Consider the following 11,600-nt stretch of genomic DNA (forward strand, 5'->3'; position numbering starts at 1 on the left):
CATGACTTCTTCTTTCTACCTTTAGTTATAGAATTTCTGTTCCATTAGACATTGGATAATACTTCAGGTTGATTGTTCTATAATTTAGTTGTAATTTTAATGTGTTCATGGAAGGAAGCAGGCACAGTGTTTATCTACTCCACCATCTGGGATCTCTTCAAAATAATTCTTAATTCCTTTTCTCCCTTTTGGTGTTTAAGCAGTAATAGTCAAATTGATAGCAACACACAAGAATTCCCTTGTAGTCTTTGATCTTTTGAAGAAATACAAACACATCTAAGTTATGTGACTTGTCATTATTTTCTAGACGGAAGTGCCAGCTGTTGTGCTTTCTAATGCATCAGCATTTGCTACATTTTCCTTAATGTCTTCTAGTTTTATGGCAGGAAACAGAAGTACTTCCTTGATGTTTTTGGAGTCTGTGAGAAACATAGTGACTTACTCGTTGTCTGTATCCCAGCCAGCTGTGGGGGCCAGCCCATATTCCAGGGCTGTGCAAAAGTTTTCATCTGTAAACATGGTCCCATCATCACGTGTGGCCTTGACTTTGGCCTGTTCTTTGAAAAGCCGCCACTGCCACATGGGGCGATTCAGCTCAGTGTTGGCATTGCATATTTCCTTCTTCATTACAAACAGCTCAAGGAGCTCACTCAGACCCACTTTAGAGAAGTGTGATTTTGCCAAAGGGCTCATTATCTGTGAGTGATTACAGGTGAATGTAGGATTGAAGCATGTCACTTCCAGGACCTCTCCAATAAGCTTATCAAGGAGACTGTCTGTGTCCCAAAGTAGAAGGCTTTCAACAACTTTTGCCACACAGATATCATGAAGAATTTTGCGAGTTTCTTTTTGCATTTTGAAAAGGTTAGTTTCTTAAAACTTCACCCCCAGGGCTTCCTCAAGCTCTTCTCCATGCTAATTCTCTGAAGGGTGGGGTGAATTCATTCTCCTAGTGTTGGCCCTAGGGTCCATCCGATTGGTAGGTGACCTTGTAACTGCCTGTAATGTACTTCACCCTCCCTGAAATCATATTATCTGTGATTTTCATGAGTTCAAGATAGTCAGCATACACTATTTAAAACTCACAGGTGGTAAACTCAGGATGTGAATCAAATCATTTCAGAGCTAGCATCCACAATTTCACAGACCTGGTCAATGCCAGCAATCACCAACATTTGATGGTAGAGTTCAGGAGAAATTATCATGTTCAGCTCATTGTTGTAGGTGATAAAAGGTTTGGGCACAGCTCCCCCTGGAATGATGTTCATTGTGGGAATTCCAATCTCTAGGAATCCCAACTCATCCAAAAAACTTATTATATGTGTGATACTCTTAGAGCGAATGATACATTTCTGCCTCACAGTCATTCATAGTCATGTCCAATTATCTTGGATGATATCATGTTTCCTTGTCTTTGAGATCAAAGTGATGATGAGGTAACACGCAAGAAATGAGACAGCAGTGTGAGCTCATAGGGAATGATGCTCAGCTCACCCTTCTTGGTTTTTCCAGAATTCCTCTGAACTCCAATTATGTCTCCCTGACACAGTTTGGTATTGATACAAATAAATTCTTCTTCTGATTTCTAATTTCTGAAATTGGCCCTGTCTTACAACTTGTGCCTCTCTCCTTGAAGGTCATAGAAGATGAGCTTTCTCCAAGAATCTCTTTTGGCATGGATCCTATCTGCCACCATTAGGGTGATGTCACTCAGGTTGTCTCCATATTGCAGATAATATATTCTAGGATGAAGTGAATGAGCGAGATGTATATGTGGACCTTTTTAGGATATGGGTCTTCCCCTATTAGTTGGCCTTTGTTGGTGGACTGCTTGGCTCTGAACCTTGTAATATTAGTTCAGGTTTCCTCCTCAGCACTCACATCATTGTCAGTGATGTGGTTGGTGGCAGCAGCATGAGCCTTCACTTGGTTTTTTCTCACTGAGCTCCTTCTGCTTGGCCTTCTTCTCTGCTACTTTCTTCTCTGCTTTCAGGTATCTCTTTAGCTCATTTTTTGCTCAGTTTCAGCTCCCCACTGTCCACATTCACCTCAGCCCCCAGAGGGCTGGACCTGAAAGAAGTGCTGTTATATTTTATACTATTTCTTTTAGCCAAAAATTGTAGCTGATCATAAAATATCATGATTAGCAGAAATCCCAAACATTATCTTTAAATAATATCTCTGAAGGACAAGAAAGATTCTGATGGCAAGATGCAAACTAGAACAGTGCACAGTCCTTAACATATCTGGTTTCAGGATTAATTTTTTTAAGCTACCTCAGGATTAATGCTTCTCAAATTATCAGCAAATTAAGGATTGAATAAATTCAATCACTCATTCTACAAGATTTATTAGAATCCCTAATACTGAAGATGTGTTAATATCAAGAATATGACAAAAACAAAACACATGTAATCCTTGCAATTATGAAACAATCTAGTGAGGCATAGATAATAAAAATTAAACAAACAAACAAAACAATCCTTAATTATGGTAAGTGCTCTAAAGGAAAATGATAGTAGGGTGTAAGAGGAAAAAAATGTGAAGGAAATATACGGTTTTATGTAGATTAAACTGTGAGAGTCTCTTTGAAGAAGGTGACATCAATTGAGAGAGTTGAAGAAATAGACCAAGTACTAAGGAGAAGAAAATAAAAGGTCTCTTTGACAGAGGGTATACCACATATAAATTTCCTTAGTTAGGAAAATGTGAGTATATTCATAAAACAAAAGTAAACAAGGACAAAAATTTTGGGAAAATGGGGAGAGCGGGATTAGATATAGTTTTATAGGCTGTGGCCAGAACTTGAACACTTTTTGAAGTGGTCATAAAGAGTCTGGGTTCTCTTATCATTACAATGTGATGACACTTAAAACAGGGGATGCAGCAACCTAATAATGTTCTTACTCGTCATCTTAGGAAATAGATGGTAGTCCAAATAATCCCATTTTAGTGGTTAAGCAATAGCACTGATTTTGTCATTGGCATTGTTATACTAAATAAAGTTGTTAATTTGAATTTTAAAGCTATAACTCTTTTCCTTGGAATCAATAAACTTTGTTCCCTTTCTCTCTCTCTCTCTCTCTCTCTCTCTCTCTCTCTCTCTCTCTCTCTCTCTCTCTCTCTCTCTCTCTCTCTTTCAATTTGCATGAAAATAAGCCATCCAAAGACTTTAATCTGTCTTCTGTTAACATTTCATCATAAAATGTTACTTAACGCAAACAATGAAAACATGTAAAATGGCATTTCTCAATTACACTCTCTTCTCTTATGAAGGTTGTATGGCAACTCTCAGTATAGACTATTCCCTATAGAGATTATTTTATTATTCTCTTTTATGGTATTTTTTTTCTTTTTATAAAATGCCTTTACCTTGATTTTATCATACTGCTTTATTTATGGGTAGTATTTTTCTTAACAGAAAAAGGGATCAGTTATTGACTACTTTGAACAGTATGTTTCCCCTCCCTCTTTACATGAAATTAATCCTAAATTAATTAAAATCCATAAATAGAATTCTCCTTTAATTGAGAAGCTAGCACTACCTACATGCAACATGAGGACCCTGAAGATCTAGAGATAAATGGATAGGTAGGGCTTAAATAAATAGATGTCTCCATATAATCATAGGATTTTGCCAAAGATCTGATTAAGATAACAAACATATTTTTGATTATTTATCTTGTTTAATATAAACCATCAGAAGCCAGTCAGCAAAGTAATAATCAACCCAAGGCTCGATATACTTCATGCATACAGAGATGTAAACAGGACTCCTTTGCTATGACACTGCAGTAGCAGTGATTACGGTACCACCAGCAGCAACAGCACTAATATAAACAGCAGCGATAATATGAGGAAAAGAAAGATGATATGGAAAAGGAAGAGAGAAATGGGAATGAGTAGGCATAAGAGCAACAGAAACCTTGTTGATAGTAATCTCAATTCCCGTGTGATGTGGGCACAAATGGAATTCTAGCCAAAAGTTATAGCTGATTGGTCTTAATTCAGTTGGATACTACATAAGTAATTTTGTTAATTCCTATTATTGGCTTCACTTTGGTTTCATCAATCTGGTTAATTCAAAATAGATATTGCTAAGAAGGCTTGTCTGGCCACTTGTAAACTCAGTCAGAATAACTCTCAGTGACAGCCTCAGTGGTTTTATTCAGGTTGGAGATAGTGAAGTTTAAATGAGTAATTAATTCATTAAAGTTTTATCATAAGAAATACAGTGACAGGATGAATACATTTCTCACTTATAAAATTAATTAATCTGAACTAGATTTGTCTTACAAACACTTGTCATAAAATAGAATTGACTTAAAGAATGAAAGCAGATGGTAATTTTTGTTTGTCTAATGATCTTTTTAGTGAAATGATTTATTAATTAAGGACCATGAAACTCAATTGCAACAAAACTTTATTGTGATTAGACAAAGTGATATGGAGATTTGTGCAAATTATCTTTGTTCCCTTTTACTAGAAATATTAGGTAACCAAGGGCATGATATATATTTTTTTGCATTAACTGGGTGAATATAGAAAAATGATGGGTTAATTATCTAAGGAAGTGAGCAGATGGTATCCCCATTTTACAGAGTTCTTTCAGGAAATCGTGCATTGTTGCTTAAAATATTAATTCCAGGTATAGGAGCTAAAAAATTATCAATATAGCAATCATGTGGTTTCTTTAATATGTGTTATGGTCTATCAAAATCTAATTTTATGTTTAGTTTTCTTTTAGTTGCCTAGAATTAATTTGAGAGTGCTACCCTCACAATCTTTATATTGATTTTCATTACCAAAATAAAATATTTTTACGGTTGTTTCCTCTTCTTGCATTTTTTTGCTAAAAATCACACTTTAATTAAATCCTTGTGTTAATGGGCTTAGGACTATTTCCCACCTCAATAAATCAGAACTACCGAATCTGTTCAGTTTACTGAAACTGCAGTCAATGTTAATTTCCTTTTGGTTCAGCAATTTCATTTACTTGTGTATTGGAAGTTCAATTATTTGTGATTACAGTTTCAATGTATTAAGATAAATGTGATATAACATCTAAATTATAACTTACAGAGGCTCAATTTTTGCTGTTTATTGGAACCTACTTAGGAATAATTTCAGAAAGTAAGTGTAAATGTTATTAATCCTAATATTTGTGTATTTTTCCTGGACATTATTTATGCAAATATACAAAAATAAATACATTCACTGTCAATATATACATTTGAAATGATAAAATAGCAAAATTAGTAAGCAAAAATAGGAGTGATTAGCAACCATCCAAATGCTCTGCTGTAGCATGAGTACTGAAGCATAGATGTTCTTCTGTGCTCCACACTCACCAAATAATTATTTATCAATATTTTACATTTTAAACAACATTAAAGTTGTGGGATAGTAAAAAATTTTATTTAATACAGAGATATTGTCGACAATTATACAATAATTGATTCGTCTGCTATATATCTAAAATAAGTCTGGTCTTCAAGTTTTATTTTCTTAGGAAAAATCAATATTTTGCCACATTTATTATTACCAAAAGAATGCTTGTGCATAAATAAGAAAATAAAAATCACAGCTTTTCTGAAATTATAAAAATGATACACCGTAACAGTAACAAGAACTTTAGAGTGCCATGTAGTGCATATTGTAAAGATTGCATTTGTATTTTTCCAACTATAAGTTATATTATTTATAAGAAGCAACTGACCCTGAATAGTTTGAATAATTTTATTCTAAAAAGTGATGCATATTTTCTTGCCGAGAAATTAAAAAAATATGTACTGGCCTTACCTTTAAAATCATTGAAATCTTTTGCTTTTTAATATATTTAAGAGTCTGATTAAATGTTTCAAGAGCTCATAAAATTATCTGACTGAAAGATTTTTGTCATGGAAAAAAGGGTAGCTTTTTGAATTATTTTTCTTTAAATTCTTACTGTTTCTTATGTTTCTAAGAATTTTTTTTTTTTCAGATTTTGGTTTAAAAAATGTACAATTTTGGGTTCTGTTAAAAAAACAGACCTTTGATATGGGAAGTGAAACCATTAATACTTGAAAAGATTTCTAGTATGACCTGATACACTGAATTTGCTTCTAATATTTTCACATTCAATTTAATTCTTCAGGCTTGTTATGCTTCTAACATTAATTTGTACATATTTTTATATTCTCACAATGATTCACAAATGTGATCCTGTGAAATTTCTGTTACCCATACAATAAATAGTTAAAACAGTAAATATATGGATTCACACGTGTAAATAGGAATTCTACTTTCTATGCCAATTATTATTTTTTTAATCTTACTGTATCCCATGTTGAATTAAAAGCCAGAGAACCCAAAAATAAAATTTCTGATAATAATTTATTTTCTAAGGGAACTGTAATGTTTGGGCACTTTACTGGTCAACTGAAAGTTTACTGATATAATAACTGGTTCACTGGTATCATAACTAATGCATTTATCTTAAAGCTCTAGGTTTGACTCTGCTTAAATGCAAATTGATGTGAAAAATATTTGTCATACTTTATCAACTGTTACAAAAAAATCATTCAGGTTTTTATATTCCTTTCATTCAGTTTTTGACTCAAACTTAGTTTAGAGAGTTTTTTAAAAAGATGCTGAAAAATCTAAATATGACATGGAGTTTATGGTTGTTTGTTATTAAATTTTAGATGCAATATTTATAGATCACTAAGATATTTAATTTATTAATTTTAATGTTTTATGAAAATTACAAAAAGTTCTTTTTTGTGTTATAAGGGGCATTTTTATAAACCTTAAGACTTTTATAAGTACTCAACTAAAAGATAAGCTTATTTTATTTTGAAGAAAATACCGATTAATAATTATCTAAGAGATTATGATTACACTTGAAAATATTCAGTAAGATAACTGGATGCAATGTAAAGCCATACATGAAGAATGCTCATGGTTAATTAAATTGCATTTCCTGAGCAAACCAGAAAGTATGCCAATCAGATAGGAGGTTCCTACTCTATCTGCTTGCTAAGCATTTAGACTTAAAAAAAAAATAAATTCATTGGGTTTAGCATTATTATAGATGTGAACCACATCACTAGGAGATAATACCTATACTTTTTCTAGAATGACAATGAGGACATTCACCTTAAGAACCTCCCTTCGATACAATCTTTAACATCGCAAGTGAGGGATGTGTTAGGAATAACATAGAACCACAGGTGGTGTTTTGGTTCTCTAGTCCCTAATGCTTCAAATAAAAAAAATAAATAAATTCACAGATAAAATAGAGAATCTGTATGAAGTCAGGAATAAATTCTTCAAATATTTAATTGGCTTGTTTAGATCTTATTAATAACTACAAAACACAATATCATGAAAGTGAGCAGAGTTCGAATAATCAGCAATTAGTGAATCATTATCATTTATATGTTATTTTAAATTGAGTTATGATTTTTAGGATGGATAATTTTTTTTTCTTTTGAGAATTTACCAGCAAACACATTTGTTTAAAATACTTGATTTTTTTAATTAAAGTTTATTGGGTGGCAATGGTTAGCAAAGTTACACAAGCTCCAAGTGCACAATTCTGTATAATATCATCTATATTTCACATTGTGTGTTCACCACCCAGAGTCAGTTTTTATTCCATCGCCATATATTTGACCCCATTTACCCTCATCTACCCTCCTCTTACCCCCTTACGCTCTGCTAACCACTAAACTATTGTCTATTCCTATGATTTTTGTGTCTTTATTTGTTTGTCTTATTCCTTTGTTGCTTTATTGCTTTCAGTTTTATATACCACATATCAGTGAAATCATATGGCTATCAACTTTTTCTGTCTGACTTATTTTGCTCAGCATAATAATCTCAAGTTCCATCCATGTTGTCGCAAATGTGACTATTTCATCTTTTCTTATGGCAGAATACTTTTAACCACAGTTTCTTTAGGCTTTTATCATTTTTTTTTTTTAAATCCATGAAGCCCCTCTCTCTAGAGTAAAAGTCAACTATGAGGGGAATATTTTTGTTTCTCTTTTCCTCACTATATAAGCTATTGTAGCTTCTATAGCTATAAGGGCTGTAGGGTCACAAGGCTTTCTGAAAGTGTCTTGTAGTCAATGGCCTGTTTAGTGTAGTTGCTAGTGACAAACATCAGTTTGATTTTTTTCAGCACAATTGTTAAAGAGCTAAAGTTATATTACTATACTACTGGGGCTTAGAAATTGTTAAAGCATGCATAATTGTAAGCTAAATATTTTAGTGAGTAATTGAAACACCGTTTATTTACTTTTTTTTTTTTTCTGGGATACAGTAATTATACTGTTAGAGATAAGTAAAATAATTAAAGAAAAAAAATTGGAGAACCAGAAAAAAAAAATAATGCCCAAAGAAATAAAATTCATATAAACTTAAAAAAATATATAAACACAAAACTCATAATGAAGTTCCAGATAACTGTTGAAAAGATTGCAAAGATCATCATTAAAAAGCATATACTTTGATATATATAGTCCTATTCATTTATTTTAGCTTTTACTTCCCTTGTCTTTGAGGTAAAATTCATAAAATCATCTTTGACCCTATGGTCCATAAGTTTAGTACTTATGTTTTCTTCTATAAAAATGCAATTAATAGTGAAAAAAATCATTATTAAAATCAGAAACATTTTGGTTTATTAAGACTTTGATAAATTCATACATATTGTTCTCTGAGACAAAGATAAGAACTTCAAAGATTATTTTTCACTGTTTCTTCCATAAAATAATGCCTGAAAACTTATGAAAGTATTTTGCCTTAGCTTTATTAAAACAAATTCTATGCAGTTTGCTGTTTCAGGTCTTATGTTTAGGTCTTTGATCCATTTTGCCTTAATTTTGGTACATGGTAACAAATGGTAGTCTATTCACATTCTTTTGCATGTGGCTTTCCAGTTCTCCCAGAATCATTTATTGAAAAGGCTTTCTTGTCTCCATTTATATGTTTGTCTCCTTTGTCGAAAATCATCTGTCCATATTTATATGGGTTTATTTCTGGGTTTTCAATTCTATTCCATTGGTCTGCGTATCTGTTTTTCTGCCAATACCATGCTACAGAAAAAGTCAAGAACTGTATGACTTCACTGATATATGGGATATAAAATTAAAAGCAACAAAAGAACAAGACAAACAAATAAAGAAAGAAAAACTCATAGACAGAGACAATAGTTTAATGGTTACCAGAGGGTAAGGATGGAGGAGGGATACTACAAGAGGGCAAAGAGTGTCAAATATATGATGATGGAAGGAGAACCAACTTTGGGTGGTGAACATACAAAGCAATATATAGGTGATGTATGAGGTCAGAAAATTAATTTCATGAACTTGTTGCAACGATGTTGCTAAACTTTTTTGATATCAGAGGGATTATTCATTATGGATTTGTACCAACTGGACAAATCATTAGCTAAGATTACTATTTGGAAGTGTTGATGAAATTTGGAAGTGTTGCATGAAAAAGTTAGATGACATCAATTTTAGCCAACAATTCATGTCTCTTGCATCATGACAATGCACCAGCTCACACTGCACTGTCTGTGAGGGAGTTTAGCCAGTAAACAAATAACTGTATTGGAACACCCTCCCTACTCACCTGATCTGGCCCCCAATGACTTTTCTTTACCTGAAGATAAAGAAAATATTGAAAGAAAGATATTTTGATGACATTCAGGACATCAAGGGTAATATAATGACAGCTCTGATGGCCATTCCAGAAAAAGAGTTCCAAAATTGCTTTGAAGGGTGGACTAGGTGCTGGTATCGATGTATAGCTTCCCAAAGGGAATACTTTGAAGGCGACCACAGTGATATTAAGCAATGAGATATGTAGCACTTTTTCCAGGATGAGTTACCAAACTTAATTGTCAGACTTCGGATTACAGAATTGTACACTTGAAAGCTATGTAATTTTACTAACCATTGTCTCCCCAATAAATTTTAATTTAAAAAAAAGCACATACTTGAGGGCTGTTTTTCATGAATGTGTAATACATTAGTGCTTTTGGTGAAAAAATCATTATTAAAATCAGAAACATTATGGTTTATTGAGACTTTGGTAAATTCATACATATTGTTCTCTGAGACAAAGATAAGAACTTCAAAGATTATTTTTCACAGTTTCTTCCATAAAATAATGCCTGAAAACTTATGAAAGTATTTTGCCTTAGCTTTATTAAAACAAATTGACAACATCATTTGTTTCTTAATCTAGTTTATGGCTCTTTCTTCAGTCGTTTAGCAAATATGTTAAGCATAACATTTTGAATATTTAAAGAATCTAATGTGTGTGGTTCTTAAAAACCTAACTATGTGGCTTTTAAATAAGAATAAGTATTATAAAATGTATCATTGTTAATAGCTGTATTTTTACTTTTTCTGTAAATAAAAATCATAGCCGAGATGGGGGTTTAGGAGAATAAGGTAAATTAGAGAAATGAGCTATTGATTCACAGGTGAACTCTTGTTCTATCTAAAAGAGGTAATCTAAAATCAGGTACAAGTCATTGTCTTATGAAATGTCGGGTCAGTGTTGTCAAATCTTCTTATACTTCGAAAGAAAATAGGAATTCAGGTTCTATATCAATTTTCCTCAGCGTTGAATATAAGCAACAAATTTAAATGTTTTGAACATTATGTGTAAACCAAGAAATCACAGGTGATATCCCTATTTGGCAATGCATATCTCCAGTTTTTTATCTCAAGGTATCAGGACAAGCAAGAGAAAACAGTTGTTCTGAGTGTGTCATTCTGCTTACTGAGATTATTTGACATGCATGCAATTTATTCAAGATTTTAAAATTTTTTATATTCAAAAGTCTATTGTCCATTTACCTTAGAGTTGCAAATGTTTTATTTTCTTAAAGATCATCTAGGCTTTGAATGAGACACTAACTATACATGATAAATGACATAATTTACAGATAACTGTTTGACAGTTTAGAAAAGATCATACCTGTTTAGTGGACACTAAAAAAAGTCTTCCTAAAAGAGGGAGAACTTGAATTTGAACCTGAATATTCACCTTGATTATAGCATTTGAACTTGAATATTCTCTTCCTTTTTAGTCAAATAATCTAGTTTTAACTAACACTATGCACACATTTTAAAACTGGTATAATGCAACTAATATTTGTAGCAAGATTCATAGTTTTGTTAGTTAGTGGTAAGAATATACAGAATGAATATTTATAAATTGTTATTTTGAGATATACTAGTTTGAGCACTGATTATTCTATTAAGCCCTTATGCTTATTCAAATTTCTCACATGCTGCTTCTATTTACTAAATGTTATCTTGACCTCACAAGGTCTAATGAATTTTTAATTGTGAAGTAATGATATGGCTTTCTACTAACACTCAAAATTTATCCATCGTTAAATATATTTTATAAACTGATTCTTTTCTGTTCCTGATCACCTGAAGTCTACCTACTTTTTGACAACTTATCATTTGATTTGTTTGAAATACAGAAAAAAAAAAAAGTCATTACTTTCCTTTTGGATTTCTTCCTTATTATGGTAACATAAATTGCAATGTTTCATTTACATACAGTAACAGCTTAATTGG

The 11,600-nt window shown here is 32.2% G+C and overlaps 1 pseudogene across 1 annotated transcript; it reads right to left on the reverse strand.

The window, feature by feature from the left end:
- Positions 1-303: 303 nt before the first annotated feature.
- Positions 304-2,141, reverse strand: LOC308506492 (lysine--tRNA ligase-like; annotated as a pseudogene). The gene has a single exon. The product of its transcript is annotated as a lysine--tRNA ligase-like (transcript).
- Positions 2,142-11,600: the final 9,459 nt, after the last annotated feature.

This window comes from Rhinolophus hipposideros (assembly GCF_964194185.1).
Source record: "Rhinolophus hipposideros genome assembly, chromosome: 2".
NCBI lineage: Eukaryota > Metazoa > Chordata > Mammalia > Chiroptera > Rhinolophidae > Rhinolophus > Rhinolophus hipposideros.